The sequence below is a fragment of the Schistocerca cancellata genome, chromosome 2 (assembly GCF_023864275.1).
Source record: "Schistocerca cancellata isolate TAMUIC-IGC-003103 chromosome 2, iqSchCanc2.1, whole genome shotgun sequence".
Classification (NCBI taxonomy): Eukaryota; Metazoa; Arthropoda; class Insecta; order Orthoptera; family Acrididae; genus Schistocerca; species Schistocerca cancellata.
This window is the reverse complement of record NC_064627.1, coordinates 8,916,478-8,944,012: the sequence shown is the minus strand read 5'-3', so window position 1 is coordinate 8,944,012 and position 27,535 is coordinate 8,916,478. Positions and strand designations below refer to the sequence as shown.

General features: G+C 41.6%; 1 protein-coding gene and 1 pseudogene across 1 annotated transcript in view; one reads left to right on the top strand and one right to left on the bottom strand.

The window, feature by feature from the left end:
• The window catches only part of LOC126161297 (phospholipid-transporting ATPase ABCA3), a 787,342-nt gene that overhangs the window by 270,720 nt on the left and 489,087 nt on the right, over positions 1 to 27,535 (bottom strand). The gene's annotated exons all lie outside the window — the stretch shown is intronic.
• On the top strand, positions 8,210 to 8,327 carry LOC126164308 (5S ribosomal RNA; annotated as a pseudogene).

The window sequence follows — 27,535 nt, the reverse complement described above, 5'->3', positions numbered from 1 at the left end:
ACCCAGACTAACAGCTGCCGATCTCGTCACCACCACTCACCAGGAAAGAGCAGCCACTCACCTTCGTCAACAAGAATCTATTGATATCACCAATGGTATGCTTCTGAGATGCGCAGTTGTAAACTGCCACGTGAACAGGAAAACTCAGCAGGAAGTCAGTGATGTTTTTATGTTGCAATTAAGTAAATACAACTAGTCCTGCAGCAAAGTTACATAAATGTTTATTATGATGCAGTACATGAAACAGCAGTAAGGAATTCTAGAAGGATGATAAATGGCTTTTTTTCTATGTAGCTTTTCTCCTAATATATATTCTCTAGAAATGGCTTCCATATTTGTCAGTGCATGTAGATTAGCACTAGACATAATTTCCTGTTAGTATCATTTAGGGAAGTAGCGTTCAGTGACTCCTCCTGTCTGCTAATGTGTAACTTCAGTCATTCCACACCTCACAACACTCTTGTTCTTGATGGGATTCATCATGCCACCAAATGAAGATTTCCTCCTCTTCCCTATATGGCTCAGGTATCCTGAAGAAGAAATTGTACTACAAGTTGCTATTTTCCATGGTTCCTAGCTTCCCTAAATTGTATGTCCCCAAATATACCTGAAGATATGCTGTACTAACCACAGAAGAGTGTGCTAAATGTTCTCATCATGAAGCTGCTAACTCTACCTTTCTCATTCTGGAAATCACACAACATCCATGTAGGCTACAAAGTGTTAATACATAAAGTGACTCTCCTTCGAAGGTGTTTTCTCACAAACAGTCTCAATACCACAGTTAATAACAAATCTTATATTTCTTTTTGAAAAATTTCTATTTTTTCTGTTCTTTCTCTTTGGAAAGAATGCCTGGCAAGGGAACTATGCTCAAGAATAGCTTGGCTAGTGGCTTTGTAAGTGTCTCCCTTTACAGATGGTTTGCAATTTGTGACAATTTTTCCATAGATTTTTAATTTTGCACTTGTAGTTCAGCATGCTTGATTTATGTGGTTGTTTCACGTTAACACTCTCTGGGTGGTTTCTTTTACATACTTGATCGTTATATGAGTCACTAAAGATATACGTATTGTTTTGTGAATTAGGGTAGCACCTTTTCACTCATGTTGCTGTTGTTGTTGTGGTCTTCAATCCTGAGATTGGTTTGATGCAGCTCTCCATGCTACTCTATCCTGTGCAAGCTTCTTCATCTCCCAGTGCCTACTGCAACCTACATCGTTCTGAATCTGCTTAGTGTATTCATCTCTTGGCCTCCCTCTATGATTTTTACCCTCCACACTGCGCTCCAATACTAAACTGGTGATCCCTTGATGCCTCAGAACATGTCCTACCAACCAATCCCTTCTTCTTGTCAAGTTGTGCCACAAACTTCTCTTCTCCCCAATCCTATTCAACACTTCCTCATTAGTTATGTGATCTACCCATCTAATCTTCAGCATTCTTCTGTAGCACCACATTTCGAAAGATTCTATTCTCTTCTTGCCCAAAATATTTATCATCCATGTTTCACTTCCTTACATGGCTACACTCCATATAAATACTTCAGAAACGACTTCCTGACACTTAAATCTATACTCGATGTTAACAAATTTTTCTTCTTCGGAAATGCTTCCCTTGCCATTGTCAGTCTACATTTTATATCCTCTCTACTTCGACCATCATCAGTTATTTTGCTCCCCAAATAGCAAAACTGCTTTACTACTTTATGTGTCTCATTTCCTAATCTAATTCCCTCAGCATCACTCGACTTAATTCGACTGCATTCCATGATCCTCATTTTGCTTTTGTTGATGTTCATCTTATATAATCCTTTCAAGACACTATCCATCCCATTCAAGTGGTCATCCAAGTCCTTTGCTGTCTCTGACAGAACTACAATGTCATCGGCGAACCTCAAAGTTTTTATTTCTTCTCCATGGATTTTAATACCTACTCCAAATTTTTGTTTTGTTTCCTTCACTGCTTGCTCAATATACAGATTGAATAACATCAGGGAGAGGCTACAACCCTGTCTCACTCCCTTCCCAACCACTGCTTCCCTTTCATGTCCCTCGACTCTTATAACTGCCATCTGGTTTCTGTACAAATTGTAAATAGCATTTCACTCCCTGTATTTTACCCCTGCCACTTTTAGAATTTGAAAGAGATTATTCCAGTCAACATTGTCAAAAGCTTTCTCTAAGTCTACAAATGCTAGAAACGTAGGTTTGCCTTTCCTTAATCTAGCTTCTAAGATAAGTCGTAGGGTCAGTATTGCTTCACGTGTTCCAACATTTCTATGGAATCCAAACTGATCTTCCCCGAGGTCGGCTTCTACCAGGTTTTCCATTCATCTGTAAAGACTTCACGTTAGTATTTTGCAGCCGTGACTTATTAAACTGATAGTTCGGTAATTTTCACATCTGTCAACACCTGCTTTCGTTGGGATTGGAATTATTATGTTCTTCTTGAAGTCTGAGGGTATTTTGCCTGTCTCATACATTTTGCTCACCAGATGGTAGAGTTTTGTCAGGACTGGCTCTCCCAAGGCTGTCAGTAGTTCTAATGGAATGTTGTCTACTGCCGGGGCCTTGTTTTGACTCAGGTCTTTCAGTGCTCTGTCAAACTCTTCACGCAGTATCGTATCTCCCATTTCATCTACATCCTCTTCCATTGCCATAATATTGTCCTCAAGTACATCACCCTTGTATAGACCCCCTATATACTCCTTCCACTTTTCTGCTTTCCCTTCTTTGCTTAGAACTGGGTTTCCATCAAAGCTCTTGATATTCATACAAGTGGTTCTCTTTTCTCCAAATGTTTCTTTAATTTTCCTGTAGGCAATATCTATCTTACCCCTAGTGAGATAAACCTCTACATCCTTACATTTGTCCTCTAATCTTCCCTGCTTAGTCATTTTGCACTGCCTGTTGATATAATTTTTGAGACGTTTGTATTCCTTTTTGCCTGCTTCATTTACTGCATTTTTATATCTTCTCCTTTCATCAATTAAATTCAATATTTCTTCTGTTACCCAAGGATTTCTACTAGCCCTCGTCTTTTTTCCTACTTGATCCTCTGCTCCCTTCACTATGTCATCCCTCAAAGCTACCCATTCTTCTTCTACTGTATTTCTTTCCCCCATTCTTGTTAATTGTTCCCTTATGCTCTCCCTGAAACTCTCTACAACCTCTGGTACTTTCAGTTTGTCCAGGTCCCATCTCCTTACATTCCCACCTTTTTGCAGTTTCTTCAGTATTAATCTACAGTTCACAACCAATAGATTGTGGTCAGAGTCCACATCTGCCCCTGGAAATGTCTTACAATATAATCTATCTGAAACCTGTCAGTATCTCCAGGCTTCTTCCATGTATACAGTCTTCTTTTATGATTCTTGAACCAAGTGTTAGCTATGATTAAGTTGTGCTCTGTGCAAAATTCTACCAGGCGGCTTCCTCTTTCGTTTCTTACCCCCAATCCATTCATCTACTATGTTTCCTTCTCTCCCTTTTCTTACTGACAAATTCCAGTCACCCATGACTATTAAATTTTTGTCTCCCTTCACTATCTGAATATTTCTTTTATTTCATCATACATTTCTTCAATTTCTTCATCATCTGCAGAGCTAGTTGGCATATAAACTTGTACTACTGTGTAGGCGTGGGCTTCGTATCTATCTTGGCCACAATAATGCGTTCACTATGCTGTTTGTAGTAGATTACCCGCATTCCTATTTTCCTATTCATTATTAAACCTACTCCTGCATTACTCCTATTTGATTTTGTGTTTATAACCTTGCAGTCACCTGACCACAAGTCTTGTTCCTCCTGCCACCGAACTTCGCTAATTCCTCTCTACATCTAACTTTAACCTATCCATTTCCCTTTTTAAATTTTCTAACCTACCTGCCCGATTAAGGGATCTGACATTCCACGCTCCGATCCATATAATACCAGTTTTCTTTCTCCTGATAGCGACATCCTCTTGAGTAGTCCCCGCCCGGAGATCCGAATGGGGGACTATTTTACCTCTGGAATATTTTACCTAAGAGGACGCCATCATCATTTAGCCATACAGTAATGCTGCATGCCCTCGGGAAAAATTAGGCTGCAGTTTCCCCTTACTTTCAGCCGTTCGCAGTACCAGCACAGCAAGGCCGTTTTGATTAGTGTTACAAGGCCAGAACAGTCATTCATCCAGACTGTTACCCCTGCAACTACTGAAAAGGCTGCTGCCACTCTTCAGGAACCACACGTTTGTCTGGCCTCTCAACAAATACCCCTCCGTTGTGGTTGCACCTACAGTACGGCTATCTGTATCGCTGAGGCACGCAAAGCCTCCCAACCGACGGCAAGGTCCATGGTTCATGGGGGGGTTTCCGCTCATCTGCATGATTTATATTAGATATTTTTACATTAAAAGTCAACTGTCACCCTTCAAATCAAGTACTGATAATCTGCAAGTCTCAGAGAGTTATCAGTCGTATTTAAAAATCACACCTATCATGAACAGTAATAGATATATCACCTAAATGCTTGTCAATTTTTTGATTTTTTAGAGTCTCTCTAGTACAGGGGAGCCTTACATATCAGGGCTTCTCTACTTACAAGTGATGCTTCCTGATGTACAGGTGGGTCACAAGGTCACATCACTGAGGACGGGAACCTTCAGGGATATGAAATATGTCATAGCACACTAGTAAAGAGGGCCAACTGTCAGAAACTGCATTCTTAATTATCACTCTCTATTGCAAATCTCTCCTTACTCAGCTTAAACTTAACACTAAAATTACCAGAATACTATTAAAAAGCTGTTAGGATCTGAGTCATATTAAATATGCAACAACTTTTTATGCCAACATAATATCTACATATCAAAATTTATGTTTATACATAACAACAGCTATCTACAAGCAATGTAACTTATTCAACACAATATAAATAATTAAGGACATTGTTTAGTTGTAAACTGCAAAGAGAACTCATTAAAAATCAAACAATATCATTCATTTGAAGTTTAGAAACAAGACAGATAATCAAACGATTTACATTTTACATAATATACAACAAATGGTTTACGGTCAACATCAGTCTCCCCTCCCCCCAAGTGTCAATGGTATGTGAAGCGTAGGTGGTGCCCAAAATGAGTTGTGAGTGATCTTTTTTTGGAGGCACAGGCTGTAGTGGTGGAAGAGGGTGCATTCAATGTCCTTCTGGAATCACAAGTATGTAGCGTCTCGGTATTGGTTACTGTCTCTGAACTGACACGCATCTCAGCTGGAGTAAGGGCTGGCTCAAGTCTGTTGATGGATACTGTGAAGGACGAGCCACTCGTGTAAACATCAAATGTTTATTTGTAGCATGCCAATACTGTGTATGGCCATTGTATGGTGGTTGGAATAGTTTCAAATGGTGGTGTGTTGGACAAAAATCTGTTTGCAGGACTGTAAGTCATAGAGAACAGTTGACCACTGAATAGAGCTTTCTTTTTGAAACAGCTTGATTGAGCTTGTGAATCTGAAAGTGTAGGTGGTATGCGAAGACTGGGGCTTCAATAAAATTGTTTGACATGTCAGTGAAAAATTCTTCAGGAATTTGAAGTGTATAGCAATGCACTAATTCAACCTATGTCATATTGAGGTCATTTTTCAAAGCTGTTCAGAGCTCTAACAGGACAATAGAGTAGCTGTGACTCCAATGCTCTGTGGCAAGGCATCCAAGTGAGGGTTTTAATTGTCAATGGTGCCATTAACGGTGAGATGGTAGCACAGATTCAAATTTGGTTAATACCGAGCAATGCTGAAAGTGGTTGAAAGAGATATGACACAAAATTGTTCTCCCTAATTGGTAATGATGCAGAGGGTAATCTGAAGTATGTAATCTACTCATGAAAGAAGATCATGCCTACAGTTGCTATTGTTGCATCTGTCAATGGATAGGGTTCAGACCAGTAAGAAAAGGGCAATTGCTGTCAAGCATTAACAGTACTCTTCTGAGAGTCGTACAGGTTCAATAATCTCGTCATAGATGAGAAGCATTGCAGTGCTGGACAAACGACTTCAAATCCTTTTCAATACTTGGCCAAACAAATGCTTTTTTCATTGGTTGTATATCAGCCCTCAATCCTGTCACAGCATAGTGCTCCATTTAAATGTAGTATTTGAAAACGTCCGATGTTTGGAGTAATGCCTTCAATTTCTTGCTTCTTCCTGGGCATTCCAGTAAGCTAAATACTCACAGTGCAATGTCATTCAAATACCACAACTGACAGTGATGTCTCATATGGCTTCTGGTGGAAGGCAAATATGAGTGATTTATGGCCTGTGATAAAGAATGAAATGTCTACTTTCAAGAATGTGGCTAAACTTTTCGATTGAGGCACCTGCTGCGTAGCATTTGTGGTTGTACACTGACCAATTTGGTTTGAAAGTGATAATTTTTTTACTAAAGAAAGTTAGTGATTGCCAGTCACGTTGTGCACGGTGATGTGATACAGCTCCAGTGGCATTTGATGCTGCGACCACCATAACATTAATTGGTGCACTAGGAAGAGGCCAAGCTAACAATGCAGCTTCTGCAATAGCAGTTTTCATTCAGACCAAGGTTGTTTTCTTTTCATCAGTCTGCTGTAGCATGTCTCCAGTTGTACGCAAACCCTTTAAAAATTTCATTGAGAAGTGCTGCCAGCAGAGCATAACTGGACACAAAATGTCAATACAAACTTGTCAAGCCCATGAACCTGTGTAATTTATGTATCCAGTGGACTGTGGAAATTGAGAAAAAGCTTCAACTTTGTTGTGAGGTGACAGGATTCCTTGTGCATTGATATCATACCCTAAAAAATTTTATTCCAGAGCTACATGCTCTGTCTCACTGGACAATATTACAAGCACATCACCAATACACAATGAGGTGACAAAAGTCATGGAATACCTCCTAATATCATGTTGGATGTTCTTTTGCCCAGGATAGTGCAGCAGCTCAGTGTGGCTTGCACTCGACTTGTCATTGGAAGTCCCCTGCAGAAATATTGAGCCGTGCTGCCTTTATAGGACCATAATTGCAGATGTGTTACCAGTGCAGGATTTTATGTATGAATTGGTCTCTCTCAATTATGTCCCACAAATGTTCATTGGGTGTCCAAATCATTCCATCAAACTGTCCAGGAATGTCCTTCGCGACACAATGTCATCCGTAAAACTTCCATCGATGTTTGGGAACATGAAGTCCACGAATTCCTGCAATTGGAACTAGCCAAACATAACCATTCCAGTCAATCATCAGTTCAGTTTGACCAGAGGACCCAGTCCATTCCATGTAAACACAGCACATGCTCTTATGGAGCCTTTACCACCTCATACAGTGACTTGTTGACAACTTGCGTCCATGGCTCTATGTGGTCTGTGCCACACTCCAAGCCTACCATGAGCTCTTACCAACTGATATCAGGACCCATCTCACCGTGCCACAGTTTAGCAGTCGTCCAGAGTCCAACTGATATGGTCACAAGCCCAGGAGAGGCGCTGCAGGCAATGTTGTGCTGTTAGCAAAGGCACACGCATCTGTCACCTGCTGCCATAGCCCATTAATGTAAATTTTGGTGCACTGTCCTAATGGATACATTCATTGCACATCCCACATTGATTTCTGTTATTATTTCAAGTAGTGTTGATTGTCTTTTAGCACTGACAGATCTACACGCAAACAGTGCTGCTCTTGGTCGTGAAGTGAAGGCCATCAGCCACTGTGTTGTCCACGGTGAGAGGTAATGTCTGACATTTGGTGTTCTCAGCACACTGTTAACACCATCAATATCAGAACATTCAATTCCCAAATGTTTTCAAAAATGCACTGTCCAATGCCTCTAGCTCCAACTACCATTCCGTGTTCAAAGTCTGTCGATTGCTGTTATGCGGCCATAATCATGTTAGAAACCTTTTCAGCCGAGTCACTTGAGAGCAAATGACAGCTCTGTCACACCGCCCTTTTACACCTTGTTTATGCATTACTACCATCATCTGTATACGTGCATATTGCTACCCGATAATCTTTGTCACTTCAGAGTAGAAATAACAGCAGTCTAAGTCTCTCGTTATTTCATCTTCAAACCCCTGCAAAGTTGTGGCATTTCAAAGTCCAAATGACATTTTCAAAAATTCTTAGTGTCTGAACAGAGTGAAAACAGTGGTTTTGGTCGTATCTTTATTACAGTAGCGATATGATAAAAAGGCAACGGCCTTGCCGCAGTGAATACACCGGTTCCCATGAGATCACCGAACTTAAGCACTGTCGGGCATGGTCGGCACTTGGATGGGTGACCATCCAGGCTGCCATGCGCTGTTGCCATTTTTCGGGGTGCCCTCAACCTCGTGATGCCAATTGAGGAGCTACTAGACCTAACAGTAGTGGCTTCGGTCAAGAATAAAATCTTACAACCAGGAGAGCGGTGTGCTGACTCCACACCCCTCCTATCAGCATTCTCCACCGAGGATGACACGGCAGTCGGACGGTCCCGGGAGGCCACTCGTGGCATGAAGACAGAGTGCTAAAAAATATGATAAAAAGCAAGGACAAAACTGTCGTGCCATGAATGTGCACAGCAAATTCTTCAATATGTGGGACAGGTCTACAATCAGGTATCATTCTGGCATTAAGCTGATGATAGTAGCCTAAAGGACATCACCCTTCACTTCTTCATAGGGAGAATATGGAGTTGTGAGGCCCAGCTACTATTTGAACGGTGACAGAGTCCTTATGCTAACATGAAAGAGAATTCTTGCTTTGTGATCTTGAGTTTGTTCGAAAGCACACAACAAGGCCATGCAAGTTTAGTGGTCTTGGTGTAGTGACTGTGTGACATACCATTAAGAGCTTACAGAAGGAAATTTTCTTTGCTCCTGACACATTAAAATTTGGTGAAAAAGTGAAACTGAATCGTGGAACCTTCACCATTCAAAGGCAAGCGCCCTACCAACCTAACTACACAAACGTGACTTATAATCCATCCTCACAGCTTTACTTCCACCAGTATCTCATTTACTACCTTCCAAACTTCACAGAAGTTCTCCTCTGAAAGAGCACTTGCCTGTGCAAGGCAAAGGTCCCAAGTTCCAGTCTCAGTTTGGCACAAAATTTTAATCTTCTGTGAAGTTTCACGTCAGTGCACACTCCACTGCAGAGTGAATATTTCATTCTGGTAACATCCCCCAGGCTGTGGCTAAAACATGTCTCCGCAGTATCCTCTTTTTCAGGAGCGCTACTCTCAAAAGTTTCACAGGAGAAATTGTGTGATGTTGGGAAGATAGGTGATGAGGCACTGGTGGAAATAAAGCTGTGAAGTCAGGTCACGAATAACGCACGGATAGCTCAGTCGGTAGAGTACTTGCTCACGAAACTTGAGGGTCCCGAGTTTGAGTCTCAGTCAGACGCACAGTTTTAATGTGCAAGGAAGTTTCATTAAGTGTTTTACCATCCCTGGAGTCGACGATGAACAGGCGAGTTCAGGGAACTTGTGAAGCAGATCTCTGTAGCACAGTGAATCACCAGCAATAACGTAGATGCCAATACAGCTGGCCCGGCATAAGTATCCGAGACTACACAACTGTGTTGTAGAGTTAAGCACATATCTACTGCAAAGACCTAGGAGGATTCTATAAAGTGATAAGAAATTTGCTACAACAATCGAGTATACCGTGGTGGCAACAACAAATCTCCATAAGAATTCACATCAAAGATCTAAGATGGCATGGCCATAAGTCTTGACGGAAGACCCATTTGCAGTGTACACATAATGGGCACATGTATGTTGCCAAGAAAGATGGAAAGGATGGTAAACTGACAGAAAGCAGCTGTACCAATGAGTAATTGTAGCCTGATATAGTGCTCTGTTACAAAAAGCCGACAGTTGTCTGGGCTGAAATAATCCAGTGTTGCTACTGATTTCCTGTAACATTTTCCTTGTCACAGGTTAGTTGCACTGCCAAGCTGCAGCACCACATTTTCTGTGATACCAGTAGACGTTCTCTGTGGTAGGCAAATGCTTGTTCCTGCTTCATAATCATTGCTGTAATGATGCAGGTATACAGCACTGTATTTGCACCACAACTCGCTAGGATAGTTCTGTTACTTACGCTTGCAGTGCTTCCAGTGGAGTCACGGCCCTGTTGGAAATGTTTGCAATGCCTGTGGATGGATATGTCTTAAATATTTGGTCAGCAATTTGGGAAAGAACATTGAGGACACCAGTGCCAACTGTGATTATTCTCTGAGTATCAAAGCCTGTCGTGACAAGTAAATATTCCTAAGAGTGATGTCATTAACTGTTTTGCTGCACACCCTTGATAAGGCAACAAAGTTGTTGGGGAGGTGTGCGGTCACCAAATTCTTTAGTGCAGAGCAATTTTTCATGTAGCTTTGATTCTGTCTGTAACAAGTTTGTGCTTTATAGAGGTGCATTTTTCAGTGCTTGGTGGGGTGGCTAGGATGTCTTACACTTCAGCAGCCTTTCTTCATGAAGCATAGTCACCACAGGACTATACTGAGTTTTGCCTTAGGTGATGTGGGCAAAGACAAATAGACTCTCAAGTCAGGTGAACCACAATACTGGATCATCTGACAAGAAGAGAAAGTGTTTCAAGGCAATTGGACTAAAGATCATGCCTGTCACTGATATGTCAGTGCTTACAGGATTCTGTACATCTATCATGGTAGGTACTGACTATGTGCTACACAAGTAGTTCTTTGAAACATAGTTGATGTGAAAAGTTATGTTAAGAGGGGTTCAATCTTTCCAACTCTAAGATTAAATTTTTCTGATGCTCAAAGCAAGCAATCTGGTGCACGATTCACATTTGGGGTCACAAAATGTTGTGTTAAAATACAATTTATTCAAGTCAACATAAATAGTTAATTACTTTGCGTAATTGTAAACTGGAAAGAATGTACATCACTTATTTGCTTGAAATTCAAAGGCAACACTAATAATCAAAGAATGTACACTGCACATAAAATCTAAGTGACAATGTACTGTCAACTGACAAACACAGTCGATAAATTGTGAAGGGGGTGGCTATTGATAATTTCTTGTTTCTTGTCATATGAGAGCTTGTTGAATGCTGTTGTAGCAGAATATAGAACCTTGGTGTTAGATTCAGACAAGGAGACAAAGTCTACACAAAAATTATTTTTGAACCTTGTATTGTAGTTTTATCAATCACTGGTCATTTGAAATTGACTTGTACCATAAGCAAGAAACTACCAGAGTTCTGATGACATCAGTCACTGTGTGCACACGTGGAGCAAGAGAGAAAGATTCTTTGGTATGACAAAGAGTATTTATTAGCAATTTAGAATTTGTGTTGTTATGCCTTGGATGTTTGTTAGTTATGATTTAAGTTACTGTAAAGACTTACAGAATATTCTTTTGTGTGGGTTACAGAATAGTCGTGTGTGTGTGTGTGTGTGTGTGTGTGTGTGTGTGTGTGTGTGTGTGTGTTATGCGGTGACTCATTTGCTGTAAAGAACAGATATGATACTGAAATTCTTTTGTTTAAGTTTGAATGACAGGTGCATACCATGTTCACTGGAAATAGAAGTTCAGGCTAAGCCAACCACGTCTCCGAATGTGCAGGAATGAGCAGTAGACAACAGCAGTCAGCAAGAGATACGTATAGTAGGAACTAGTTGATCCACAGCAAGCTTTCACCATTCTGGCATAATCACCCACAGGCACGGTTAACACAAAATAGAACACACCTTTCAGCAACACGAAGTGGGCGCTGATGACGACAAATGCATAATAACTGTGTTCTATTTAGAAGGAGCAGTCATAGATGAGATCGAAGATGTTCTAGAGCAGCATTTTTACTCTTTGCTAAAGAAGATGGTTGTAAGACGTTATCTTTGTCACTGGAGATTCAGCTACAAAAAGCATTTGACAAGGAGCAGGCGGGCAGCACATCGTTATCTCAAATGCTACGAGTGCTGTATCCAGACCTAAGCTTTTAGCAGAACAGTCCCTACGGGCACTGTGGCTTTGTAAATTAGCAGTTGCCATTCGCTCATTTGTGGCAGCTCATCAAGATTTGCCGCTGCACGAATCGGCACAGAAAGATAGTGTGATATCGACTGTTCTGTCCAAAATCACAGTAGGCATTAAAACGGAAAGTACGGATGACAGAAGTCATGTAACGAATACTGAAATAGCAAACATCAACACAAAAGCAGAATTGTGCACAACAAGCACAGACGAGCTGACGCAAGCGTGGAGCTGTCGGAATATCAGTTCACGAGGCTAAATTTGAAGCTGTCAGACTGACAGAGCACATTTTTACATTGATTTAAGTGTGCTCCTGGACATCAGATAAGGCAGTACGAGGATAATCGATTCAGATTTGATGCGACTTCATTACACTGACGCCACTAAGACAGGCAGCTTAGTAGCGCACCTCCCCCTGCCCACAGACAGGCATTAGAGGACACTGACGTTCTTCACTAACAATGTGTACACCCACAAAGCAGGTCTGAGAGGCGCCATGCTAATCCAGAACTGTCAGTGCTGCACCGGTCACTGAGGTCATTCATCTCCGATCGCATATCCGGTCAGAGTTTTCTCGACGATTCTGGATCAAAAGTGAGCATCTACCCCAAATGGCTGTGCACTGCTACAAACAAAGTGATGCGACATATGCTCGCTGCAGCTGAAGACACCCGTACTGAAATGTAAGGGGAATGAAAAACGACATTTGCATTTGGGACTTCCTTATGAAATAACGTGGATGTTTATTGTTGCCAATGTTGATGACCCCGTACTTGATGAAGATTTTTTGCTGCATTTTCATCTGTCCCCAGGTTTGGTGAACCGCCATTCTGATAAAAGTACTAGTAGATGAAGAATCAAATGAAACTGCACAGCAGGATGGGAATATTTTCCAGCCAATGGAAATGGTCACTGCAGTTCAGGAAGGTAATCTTTCTGGTTGTCAGCTACAGGAATTTCCATCGCTTACTTGTTAGGATGCCACTGCACACCATATTCACAGTTCACTGAGCCAATCTGAGGCTGCTCAGTCGAGACGGCTTCTGCCTCACGAGCTCCTGGCAGAACGAGCAGGTTTCGAAGAGATGTTGAAAGCAGGTATTGTGAACAGGTATAAAAGTTCTCAGGTATCACTGTAGTACACAAAAAAGATCCAACCTGGTGATTGTATGGGGATTATATGGGACTCACAATCCTTTCCTGTACCCTGTGCCTCTTGTGACTGACTTTCAGTAGACTGTTGCTCAAGCTCACGTATTTAGTGTAAATGACTGTACAAACACATATTTAAAAATTTTAGTAGCACCAATGGATGTAAAGAAAATATGGTAACTATGCATTTCAGCCCATTTCAGTACATTGTCATGACTTTTGGATTGTGAAATGCTGCACAAATGTGGCAACATTTCAAGGTATTTCATTATAGGGACCATATTCTCTTCTATATTGGATGAACATGTCATGTACCTTAGGCAACTTTTTCAGCAACTCTTCTGAATGCAGTGACATGTGTTTTTGAACAGCCAAAGGCCCATTTTTTTTTAAGGATATTTAGTCTCGGCAGCACGCCTCTCACTGCTTCCAGGATGTGTTGCAGCTGAGCAAGATATGCCTTTGCTGGCAGTCTACAGAGGGCTCCGCAGGTTCTTAGGGATAATCAATTGCTACCGGTTACACGTTCCTAGACTGGCACATTAGCGAGAACCATTTAATGCACTGCTTTCCACCAAACATATATCTGGTAGCCAGGAGATGGCTGCATACCGATTAGTGAAGAGGCGTTTTGTAAAGTCACACAATGTTTAACATGAGGCGGCACAGTTGGGGCACCCACGCAGTAACACACCACTGGCTCTCACGGAAAAGAGCCAAACCCCACCAGAGCAGCACCACAGCAGAAGGTGGACGGCCATTGGCAACTGCTCGCTTTTCTTTCACAGAACTTAATGCCACAGCAAAGAAATTGGATTGCTATTGATCGTGAGTTGCTGGTGATTTATGAGGGAGCTAAGCATTTTCAGCCATCAGTGGAAGGCAGACATTTTACAGTCTTTGCCAATCACAAAGTTCACTAGTTTTCTTGAACTTGCAACCGACCGTAGATCACCGCATTCAGTGTAGACATGTGGAATGTGCCGCACAATTTACAGAAATGTGCATCAAATTTCTGGGTAATCATAACATTGTTGCAGACTGCTTATCATAAAAAAGTGCCAGTTACAGCCATTATGGTGGGGTAAATACCAGCAAAACAGGAGGAAAAAATGCTAAATGACTTACTTTGGTGATAGCACGCTGCTTTGCAACTGGGACAGTTTCAGATTCCATATTGTAACACAAGTATCTGGTGTGACACAGTGTGGGACAAATGACATTCACACATACCCACAGAATATCGATGTAAGTGTGTCGAGCATTACATTTTCTGTTTCGTTCGGGTGTCAGGGTAACAGCTAAATTAGTAGCAAGCAAGGTGGTGTGGCCAGGAATACAGAAGGGCTCTAGAGTGCGGGCACAATCATGCCTGGAATTTCAGCTGTTGTGACTTCCCACCAAAGGCTCAGTTCCCAATACTGAGAGATTTTTGCACAAACATGTTGACACTATTGGGCCATTACCCTATTCAGATGACCATTGCTTTTTACTTATGGCAGTTTTATCATTTCACGAGGTGGCCACAAAGCTATTCCCATACCAGACATCTCTACAGAGACAGTGACAAAGGCTCTGTTACTCATACAGTTTTCGAGGTCTCTCATACCATTACCACTCATTATGGATGTCAGTTTGAGTCGCAGCTATTTCATAACCTCCTTCGACAATGTGGCTGCAAACACATTCGCACCACCAGTTAACAACCCACCAGTAACGCGATTGTGGAGAAACTAAACTGTAAACTAAAGGCAACACTGATGTGTTACTCATCAACATGGATTGGCACTTTGCAGCTAGTATGGCTGGAGCAGCTGTAAAGGAGCTTTCCAGTGGTCACCTGCTCAATTGGTCTACAGCAGTGGTTGTCAAACTGTGGCCTGAGGGCTGCATAAGGTCCAAATCAAATGTTCGTTTGGCCCGCACTCCTCAGCCGTATTAATAATAATATAATAATTTACAATTTATAATGTTGTTGTTGTTGTTGTCTTCAGTCCTGAGACTGGTTTGATGCAGCTCTCCATGCTACTCTATCCTGTACAAGCTTCTTCATCTCCCAGTACCTACTGCAACCTACATCCTTCTGAATCTGCTTAGTGTATTCATCTCTTGGTCTCCCTCCACGATTTTTACCCTCCACGCTGCCCTCCAATACTAAATTGGTGATCCCTTGATGCCTCAGAACGTGTCCTACCAACCGATCCCTTCTTCTGGTCAAGTTGTGCCACAAACTTCTCTTCTCCCCAATCCTATTCAATACTTCCTCATTAGTTATGTGATCTACCCATCTAATCTTCAGCATTCTTCTGTAGCACCACATTTCAAAAGCTTCTATTCTCTTCTTGTCCAAACTATTTACCGCCCATGTTTCACTTCCATACATGGCTACACTCCATACAAATACTTTCAGAAATGACTTCCTGACACTTAAATCTATACTCGATGTTAACAAATTTCTCTTCTTCAGAAACGCTTTCCTTGCCATTGCCAGTCTACATTTTATATCCTCTCTACTTCGACCATCATCAGTTATTTTGCTCCCCAAATAGCAAAACTCCTTTACTACTTTAAGTGTCTCATTTCCTAATCTAATACCCTCAGCATCACCCGACTTAATTCGACTACATTCCATTATCCTCGTTTTGCTTTTGTTGATGTTCATCTTATATCCTCCCTTCAAGACACCATCCATTCCGTTCAACTGCTCTTCCAAGTCCTTTGCTGTCTCTGACAGAATTACAATGTCATCGGCGAACCTCAAAGTTTTTATTTCTTCTCCATGGATTTTAATACCTACTCCAAATTTTTCTTTTGTTTCCTTTACTGCTTGCTCAATATACAGATTGAATAACATTGGGGAGAGGCTACAACCCTGTCTTACTCCCTTCCCAACCGCTGCTTCCCTCTCATGCCCCTCGACTCTTATAACTGCCATCTGGTTTCTGTAAAAATTGTAAATAGCCTTTCGCTCCCTGTATTTTACCCCTGCCACCTTTAGAATTTGAAAGAGAGTATTCCAGTCAACATAGTCAAAAGCTTTCTCTAAGTCTACAAATGCTAGAAACGTAGGTTTGCCTTTCCTTAATCTTTCTTCTAAGATAAGTCGTAAGGTCAGTATTGCCTCACGTGTTCCAGTATTTCTACGGAATCCAAACTGATCTTCCCCGAGGTCGGCTTCTACTAGTTTTTCCATTCGTCTGTAAAGAATTCGTGTTAGTATTTTGCAGCTGTGGCTTATTAAACTGATTGTTCGGTAATTTTCACATCTGTCAACACCTGCTTTCTTTGGGATTGGAATTATTACATTCTTCTTGAAGTCTGATGGTATTTCGCCTGTTTCATACATCTTGCTCACCAGATGGTAGAGTTTTGTCTGGACTGGCTCTCCCAAGGCCGTCAGTAGTTCTACTGGAATGTTGTCTACTCCGGGGGCCTTGTTTCGACTCAGGTCTTTCAGTGCTCTGTCAAACTCTTCACGCAGTATCATATCTCCCATTTCATCTTCATCTACATCCTCTTCCATTTCCATAATATTGTCCTCAAGTACATCGCCCTTGTATAGACCCTCTATATACTCCTTCCACCTTTCTGCCTTCCCTTCTCTGCTGAGAACTGGGTTTCCATCTGAGCTCTTGATGTTCATACAAGTGGTTCTCCTATCTCCAAAGGTCTCTTTAATTTTCCTGTAGGCAGTATCTATCTTACCCCTAGTGAGATAAGCCTCTACATCCTTACATTTGTCCTCTAGCCATCCCTGCTTAGCCATTCTGCACTTCCTGTTGATCTCACTTTTGAGACGTTTGTATTCCTTTTTGCCTGCTTCATTTACTGCATTTTTATATTTTCTCCTTTCATCAATTAAATTCAATATTTCTTCTGTTACCCAAGGATTTCTACTAGCCCTCGTCTTTTTACCTACTTGATCCTCTGCTGCCTTCACTACTTCATCCCTCAAAGCTACCCATTCTTCTTCTACTGTATTTCTTTCCCCCATTCCTGTCAATTGTTCCCTTATGCTCTCCCTGAAACTCTGTACAACCTCTGGTTCTTTCAGTTTATCCAGGTCCCATCTCCTTAAATTCCCACCTTTTTGCAGTTTCTTCAGTTTTAATCTACAGGTCATAACCAATAGATTGTGGTCAGAGTCCACATCTGCCCCTGGAAATGTCTTACAATTTAAAACCTGGTTCCCAAATCTCTGTCTTACCATTATATAATCTATCTGATACCTTTTAGTATCTCCAGGGTTCTTCCATGTATACAACCTTCTATCATGATTCTTAAACCAAGTGTTAGCTATGATTAAGTTGTGCTCTGTGCAAAATTCTACCAGGCGGCTTCCTCTTTCATTTCTTAGCCCCAATCCATATTCACCTACCACGTTTCCTTCTCTCCCTTTTCCTACACTCGAATTCCAGTCACCCATGACTATTAAATTTTCGTCTCCCTTCACTATCTGAATAATTTCTTTTATTTCATCATACATTTCTTTAATTTCTTCGTCATCTGCAGAGCTAGTTGGCATATAAACTTGTACTACTGTAGTAGGTGTGGGCTTCGTATCTATCTTGGCCACAATAATGCGTTCACTATGCTGTTTGTAGTAGCTTACCTGCATTCCTATTTTCCTATTCATTATTAAACCTACTCCTGCATTACCCCTATTTGACTTTGTGTTTATAACCCTGTAGTCACCTGACCAGAAGTCTTGTTCCTCCTGCCACCGAACTTCACTAATTCCCACTATATCTAACTTTAACCTATCCATTTCCCTTTTTAAATTTTCTAACCTACCTGCCCGATTAAGGGATCTGACATTCCATGCTCCGATCCGTAGAACGCCAGTTTTCTTTCTCCTGATAACGACATCCTCTTGAGTAGTCCCCGCCCGGAGATCCGAATGGGGGACTATTTTACCTCCGGAATATTTTACCCAAGAAGACGCCATCATCATTTAATCATACAGTAAAGCTGCATGCCCTCGGGAAAAATTACGGCCGTAGTTTCCCCTTGCTTTCAGCCGTTCGCAGTACCAGCACAGCAAGGCCGTTTTGGTTATTGTTACAAGGCCAGATCAGTCAATCATCCAGACTGTTGCCCCTGCAACTACTGAAAAGGCTGCTGCCCCTCTTCAGGAACCACACGTTTGTCTGGCCTCTCAACAGATACCCCTCCGTTGTGGTTGTACCTACGGTACGGCTATCTGTATCGCTGAGGCACGCAAGCCTCCCCACCAACGGCAAGGTCCATGGTTCATCGGGGGGAATTTATGTAGAGTAGCAATTAATAATAAGGTCGGTAGTGGAAAGTGTGGTAAGGTGGCTAGGACAGAAAAAGTTGTCACTGCATATTTTTACCACAGAACAGTGGTGCTGCCTGCTGAGAAGTGATCAGACTAGTTCTAATATACAAATGGTACTAGGAAAGTTTTGCAGTATGATACAACAATAATTCGCAGGAGGCTGATTGTTGCTGTGTTCTGAGAATACCTCATACTTGCATTGTATACACTGTGCTAGGTCTGTGGGCACAGGCATTCACTAGTACTTTTGGTGTGCTTGCTATGGTATCCTAGTCAAGAAGTGAGATTCAAGCAGTTTTGCAGTACAACTTTGCTCGTAGTTTAAACATAGAGCAGTGCTTTGAACAAATGACTCTTGCACTCGGTGATGTGTGTTCATGTCGTGTAACTATATTCAGGTGGTACAGAGAATTCCAAACAGGAAATTTCACTCCGGAGGACACTGAGAGGATGGCAAGGCCACAGTCATCAGTTACAGAGGAAAACATTGTTGCTGTGAAGAAAATGCTAGACCAAAACAGGTGAGTGACATTTAAGCAGATAGAGGATACCTTACGGCTAAATGCACCAGCAATTCATTCGATTCTGCATGATTATTTGCAAGTAAAAAAACTGTTTCTCTGGGTGCTGCATAGATTGATGGAAGAACAGATGACACTATGTGTGACTTGGAACCAGGACAATCTCAATATGCGAGTAACATTGTTACCAGTGACGAGGCTTGGCTTTACTATTATGATGTGCTGAGTGAGACTCAAAACAAAGTTTGGGGCTATGAAGATGACAATACACCTGTAGCTGTCAGAAAATACTGATCTTCGTTTTATAAAGTTCTGACATGGCTGCGTATGACCCTAGGTGTCTTTGTATTCTAAAACAAAATAAAACAAACAAAACTGATCAGTAAAGAAGAATGTTTTCTTCAAATTGAGTGTCACTGTGGAGTGTTTTGTTTTGGGCACAGATGACAGTCACAGCTAAGTGATACACTGAGCAATGCCTGCCCAAAGTCACCCAATAATTGAAAACCGTGCAGCCGAAGTCACTTGGTTCCTCCATCACAGTAACACTCCACTTACCGTGCCAAAGCATATACCAGATATTTGGGGATTACAAGACTGAAACTTCTTGAGCACCACCCATCAGATCTTGTTCATTTTGACTTTGCACTCTTCCTGCATATGAGAATAAAGATGAAAGGAATTCAGGTTTCATGTGTTAAGGACCTCCTGAGGACTTGGCACAATGAGTATGCCTTACTTGCAACAGAAACTTGGGGGAACTGGTTTAGGGATTTATTTTGGAGGACGGAGAGGTGTAGTCAATGTGGTGGAAATTACTTTGAAAAAAATTAACTAAATAAAGTTGCATTGAAAAACTTTCCTAGTATCCTTTGTACTTCATCACTGCTGTCAATTAGACTGATTGAGGAAGCTCATTCCATTATTTTTATTTTTTTGTTTTATTTTTTGCGTTTGAGCTATCTGATGTATGATAAGTCATTTATAATATTCTTGTTAGCACAATTTTATAGAAAGTAATAATTTTTTACAATATTCATGTTTAAACAATGTGTCTTGGCCTACAAATATAGTTTTGTGTTATTTATTTCAGTCACATATTTTCTTCTGCAAATCACTAATGCCGACATGGGATTTAAGCAGGAAAAAAAGGCCATGCTACTCATTGGGAAAAGCAGCCAAGACGTTCACCACAATAACAGTTAGTTACCTCCAAAAAATCATGCCTAGCCTAATAGGTTAAACTGACTTTTAAATCCTTTTGTATTCAAAGCTATCCTCTGTGACAGTTATGAATGAATAAAAGTTACATGATATGTAACCCTTTGTGTTCTATATATTTGGTCTAAAACAAAAGTCCAACTGAAAACTGTATGCTGCAGCAACCTGATATTCTTCCAGATAATAGGACATGAAGATACCTAGAAAATGTGTCTGTAAATCAGAGAAACAAACATGGGATCCTATTGTGATTGCATTGGCCACAGTACCCACATGATACCTTATAAAATTTAGATTCAAAATGTATAAATGGCAAGCGTCTATCAATAACTGTGGTTTGGTAAAAATGGAATTTATCAGAAAACGGCCATTTCCACCCCTTCCCTGCTTCTTCCTACCGAGATGTCGCCCAACAGTGTCGATATTGTCTCTTACACAAAAATGTTTGGTGATTGCCGATTTACAGAGAGCATCTGTGGTTACCTGGAGAACTTACTGTACTGGCAACACTTCAACCAATCTCAACAGAAGCCACGCGCTCACAGATGACATGGTTGCATACTGCCCCAGCTGTCACGCATGGTGGAAGGAAAGTTTTCGTTCATAAGGGCCCATTATCAAAGTGACATGTCTGATTCAGAAATGATGGCATATGACTGCTGTTATGCTCATCACATAAGGGCTCGCACAAAGTGCTGGCAGAAGGAAAGAACACATTCACGATTGATCAAAATGGCAGGCACGAAAAAGTGTCAATATAGCAAATAAAATTTGGCTATGGAATCTCAGCAGTACAGCTATGGCAGTTTTCCACCAGCCTACAGCAAATCTTCAGTAGCGAACCACATTGCAACCAATCAAGAGATGCAAGAGGCTAACATGGGTCCACCAGCGGCTGTCATCACACAAACAGCAAGCTAAGCTCCAGTACCCCAATATTCTGCGAGGGGCAGGGGACTGGTGTCGTGACACCAGTCACTGTGTGCACAGGTGGAACGACAAACAGAGAAAGAACCTCTGGTCCAGGGAAGAGCATTTATTAGCAATTTAGAATTTATGTTTTTATTTCTCAGATGTTATGTTACTTATGCTTTAAGTTACAATAAGAACATGCACAACAGTCATGCGCGTGATTTATGTTGTAGTTATTTAATTTGGAGAATAGTTACCTGTAAAGTGATTGTGCACTGCAATATCAAATGTCATTAATACGTAAAGTGTATATGCTCCACAACGTGATCACTAACACGTGTCTCTTCCTTATTTTATATAATTATTCCCTGGCCTAGGCTTTCAATGTTTTCTTGGGCAAATGTGTGTCCTTGTACATTATATTATTAAATGTTCCCAATAAAGTGAATATACTTAAACCATAATATTTTTGGTGACCTCAACGTGATATCCGGTGTTGACCGATGCTTTGTAATACGTCACTTCGAACCTCCATCACGAAATAACCACACCAACTGCGCTCTGTGCCATCTATGTATAGCGTGTTAACTTTTTGTTGGCAGACCACTGCCTAGTCATGAAATGGTAAATTCAGAAGGATTCAGCAGACCGTTATTTGTCTTTTGGCTGCAGCTGACACTAGGTAAAGGCCTTATTGTGAGAGAGCTACTGTCTGTTGCTTTGTTATTGTTTTGCGCATCGCTTTCTGAGTGTTTTTTATTATGCAATACGTTATCAAAGTAAGGCAGTTCCTCACATATATCGGAAGTCACCTACAGTGCTTACAGATAGAAGCAAATCAGCATTGTAGCGATGCTCGTAACATTATATTGTGTGTGACTGAATGCTGCAAAATGGAAAGGGAGCAGAAAGGATTACTCCACCAGACCTACAGATCTTCCACATCAAAGCACGCATAGCATTGGGGGGTTCATTTTCCAAGAATCATCCTGGTGGATCACCAAAAATGCATGGTAACAAAGGATGAGTTTCCTTTTCAGATATCTGAATTGCTATATATTGTACCTCAGATTACCACTGTACTTCTTTGTATGGAAGCACTGCTGGTTGCAGTACATATTACAGCACTGCCATGTTGTTCACAAAATTATCATTAATACAGCCACATGAGACATAAGTAAGGAAGAATAAGACCCAAAAAGAGCAAAAAGAGAAGACCACACCAGTGAAAGTGGAAAGTGAAGCACCATGCTTTGAAAGGTTTTTACAAAAGTATGACAGCTTCAATAACTGCTAAAAACAACCTGCTACTCATTGTGTTGTAAATTTTATTTCTGTTTAGCTTCCTTGTGATAGGTGTACAGCAGTTAGGATCTTTAACTATGTTAATGCACAAGACAACTCCAGTTTCATATGTAAACAAGATTTAAAGTGATTTTTACTTACCTACATGACTTGTGCTTTTGTGGAAGCATGCAGTGACGTATGTGGTGCCGGCACTGCAGGGGGTATGTGTGTCTTGTTCCCCCCACACAACTTCTCACCCCGTGTCACCCTACACAGGCACTTAGCTAGCTTCCTCCACTCTCTGCTATCCCTCTGAACTCTCGAATCTTGAAGTTGACATGCTACATTAAACCATAATTTTGTAACGGAGGACTCTGCACTGACTGCTAGCATGCCTAACATGGGCACTAATTAACTGTGTCACAGTCAAACTACTGCCATTCTGGCAGCAAAACTCAGTTTAGTGGTTTGCACCACTTGGGAGACAGTTTGTGCTAGCTCACATGACTGCTGGTGAAACTAAGAACAGCTACATTGTTGCTGCATCAAATAAAGATATGGAGATACAGGACATTTTGGCTCAGTCGACAAGCAGAGATCAGTACTTAACCATTAACACCACCTTAATCAGCCACCTGTCACAGTCTGAAACAAAAGGCCCAGAATAGTTACTTCATACAGAGGACATGACCACACTCCTTCAACACTTGTGGACTGTAGGAAGTAACACTTTTGATGAAGACATTCTATGGAACATCTGGCTGTCACACCTGCCATCCGAAGCACAGAAAATATTTACATACTAGCACCACTTCAGACCCTATTGCAGAAATGTACCTGTCCACATACGTAGCAGCTAAATGCCCACAGTCAGACAGTGCACTCGCATCACTGCAAGCACAAATCGCTGAACTTACTGCTCGGGTCGCTTCTCTATAAACACAGTGTACCAGTCATCAGTCACGGCACCACAGCTCACCTAGGAAATGCAACTCATCACTTTCATCTGCAAAAGTTTGTCGGTACCACGGGAAGTTTGGCTCTGATGTGCAGAAATGCAGTCCCCCCAAGAGATGGGAAACATAGTTGAAATCAATAATAATGGCAACTGACTATCCAAATGGCAGTGTCAACAGTTTCTCACTGTGCACTACACAAAACTGCAATTCCTAGTGGTCACAGCTGCTGACATATCAGTATACCCATCTTCCCATCACATAAAATTGTCATTAATCATAGGCCTGCAACACTAGTTTGAATGGCAATTCACTGTAACATCGGAGCAGACACTTGATCACTTTATGGACTGCTACCAGATCTTTGCCATTGTCACCTCCTCGTCACCCCCTCTAACTTAGCCAGCCGTAGACGTTTATGCTGTGCTGATGATGCTACTGTGCAAATGATTGCAGGTGATTCTCTTAACTTAGAGAGCGATAAGTAGTTCCCAGAGATCACTTGGCAACTAGCCATGCTAGCACCAGCAGAGCTTTCAACAGTGCATTACATACGTGTGACCTTGTCGCTTAAGACCTGATAGACTGAAAGTATCAAAGTAAGAGTTTTCTTTCATGCTTACTCAAGGAATTTGCTGTCTGTCAAGCAGGAGCTCAGTCTAACCTCTCCACGTAGTTCCGAAGAAGTCCAATGGATGGCACCCATGCACTAATTACTGGTGACTTAATGCTAGAATTGTTCCTGATCATTATCTGGTCCCAGATAAATTTTCCATTTAACATTAATGGCAAACAGGTCTTTCCCAGACTAGTCTTAATATGTGCATTTTATCAAATACTTGTTCCTGTGGAAGACAAAGTTGAAACTGCTGTCTGTACTCAATCAGGTCTCTTTGAATTTGGAACTTTTGGACTATGCAATGCTGTGCTCAGCTTCCAGGAATTTACAGACGACGACTCTATGTCGGCTTCTGCTACGTTGTTCTGATGATGTTGTGGTGATGGCCAGCTCCGAAATGACACAACAGGAAACATTAACTCCAATCTTTACTCTTCTCTGTTTGACAGATTACTCACAACATGATTATGATGCAAAAGTGTTTAAGCTCTACAATGTGCCTATTTGTTCTTTGTTTTATATAATTATTGATGTTTTCTTGAGCCATTGTGTGTGTCCTTGTACATTATATTATTAAATGTTGCCAATAAAGTGAACATATTTAAACTGCAAAACTATTAGGGTGTTAAATACTGGGAAGTGTGTGTGATAATTCCAAAGTATTTGAAGACTACATTGCACTCCGTGTGATGAGTCACACGCACAGTGTACAAGATGCATACTGTTGATGCTTATATCTGATGCTAAACTTATGTCCACTATGTGTTATATTGTTAGACACTGTTTGTGTGAGAAAAACAATCATTCCACAGATACAGCCATAATCACTTTTTAATGAGATCTGCCACTGCTATTTATTTATTTAGCATATGGCAATCTGCTGACACTAAAATTGTCTAATACAGCTATCTGGCATTATCGTGTGAGATCTTAATTTAGTTTCAGTAGCATTTCTTATTTTCTACTTTCCTGTTTTCCTCTCAAAATTAGTTAAGATTCTGATATATATTGTATTGCATTTTCCTTGGACTTTCTAACCCTTATTTGTACAGCCATGGGAAATGTATTGTAAACTGATGAGCTGACTTGTTATCAAATGATGAAATAACAGATGGTCATATACATATACGAAACATACAGAAATAGTGAACCAAATTGAAGCTCCATTCTCTCCATGATAGAACCTGTGAAACAAATTTAACACACAGTTTCTCTAAATAATATGAAACAGGAGTCTGTAATGTCCTGTCCACGAGGTGTGTGCAACTGACCTGAGACAGAGGGAGGACACTGGAGACAGTCAGGGAAAGTCACAACAGGTGGGCTGCTGAGTGAATTTGTCTGACCAAATGTGACAGACATGCTACTGTACACATTTCCTTGCAGACATTTCCACAATAATAAAAGGCACTCATCACAGACACCTGCAGATGGGTGCCACTATTGAAAATGGAGTGAAACAAAATTACATATTAGAATGGAATGATTCAAGAGAAAAGCTTTTGTGGTTTGTGTGTGTGTGTGTGTTGGAGCGAGAAGTCTCATGGAGTGAGGACTTTTGATGTTAGCCTCTGGCATTTGCAGGGAGGTGACGTGTGGCTGCTCGTGTGTGGAAGCCATAGCTGCCAGTGGCTTGCACCCAGTTGAGTCCAGTCGGGCCCAGCTACAGCAAAACAGCACCACCGTTCGTGTCGGCTGCTCTCTTCTCTCCTCCTGCCGAGCGAAGCAGTTGGCACGTGACGGTCGCACTGCACCGCCGACGGGCTGCTCGATCCTCGTGTATAAGTACTTAAGAATCCTGTTATCTCTGTACTGAGGTGATAAAAGTCACGGGATAGAAATATGCATATGCACGTACACAGATGGTGGTAGTGTCACTCAAACGAGGTATAAAACGGCAGTGCGACAGAGCTGTCATTTGTACTCGAGTGATTCACGTGAAAAGTGTTCCGAGGTGATTACGGCCTCGTGGCAGGAATTAACAGACTTCGAACACGGAATGGCGGTCGGAGCTAGATGCAAGTGACATTCCATTGCAGAAATTTTTAGGGAGTTCAGTATTCCGAGATCCACGGTGTCAACAGTGTCCTGAGAATACCAAATTTTAGCACTACACCTCACCGTGGACATCACAGTGGGTGACAGCAGCAGTGTTTGTTTAGAGTTGTCAGTGCTAACAGACAAGCAACACTGTGTGACATAACTGCAGAAATCAATGTGAGATATACAACAAACGTATCCTCTAGGACACTAAGCCAAAATGTGGCACGAGTCGACTGTGGCAGCAGACGACTGACGCGGGTACTTTTGATAATGGCACATCGTCACCTGCAGACAACGTCACCTGCAGCACCTCTCCTGGGCTCTCAATCTGACCACACAGATTAGGCCCTAGATGACTGGAAAGTTGTCATCCAGTCAGATGTGTCCTGATTTCAGTGCGTAATATCTGATGGTAGGCTTAGACTGTGGTGCAGACCCCACAAAGCCACAGATCCAAGTTGTCAACAAGGCACTGTACAAGCTGGTGGTGGCTCTATAATGGCGTGGGCTGCGTTTACAGGGACTGAATGGATCATCAAGTGGAAATGGTTATTTTCCGCTACTTGCAGGCATTTCTGGACTTTACATTCCCATACAGCGATGGAATTTTTACGGTCGAAAATGCGCCGTGTCACAGGCCACATTTGTTCACGATTGGTTTGAAGAACATTCTGGACAGTTCAAGTGAATTATTTGGCCACCCAGATCACCCAACATAAACCCCATTGAACATTTATAGGGCGTAATAGAGAGGTCAGTTTGTGCAAAAAAAACCTGCACTGGCAACACATTCACAATCACGACAGCTACAGAGGCAACACAGCTCAATATTTCTTCGAGGGAGTTCTGACAGCTTGTCGAGCCTGTGCCACATTGAGTTGCTGCATTGTGCCGTGTAAAAAGAGGTCCGACACGATATTAGGTGGTGTCCCGTGACTTTGGTCACCTCAGTGTAGAAGGTATTGAAAACTGAGTAAAACTGCTGGTAAAATATTGGTACTTCAGTCTGAATGTGAGATAAGTTTAGGCATTAGAACATGCAGTGATGCAGTTGCCATTCATTACCACATCACAAGTATTTGATAAAAAGGATCAGGTTATCTTAGAATGAGAAGCAGAGCTAAAGACAAAAATTACAGCATTAGCAGTGACCGGGATGAAACAGGAGCAGCAAGTGCACACACAAATGTGATTTTTGTGGTGGTCCTGCAGCACCACGACTACCCCTGGACTGACACTGCTGCGAGCAGCGTGAACACAGAGTTGAGCAGCCTGTTGCGTACTAAAATGAAATTGCACGTGGGTGCAGTGCTTGTTGCCACAACTGGGAGATGGAGATATACTTGACATAACCTAAACCTGAATAAGAGAGGGAAATATATGTTGGCTGAGCTTCTTGCAGGAAATCTACTGGGGCCATCATCACACAAAGCAAGATACCTGTGGTTGCTGGTGTCAGAGGGGTATTGTTTGTAGGTTAGAATCAGGATTGAGGTACCACATT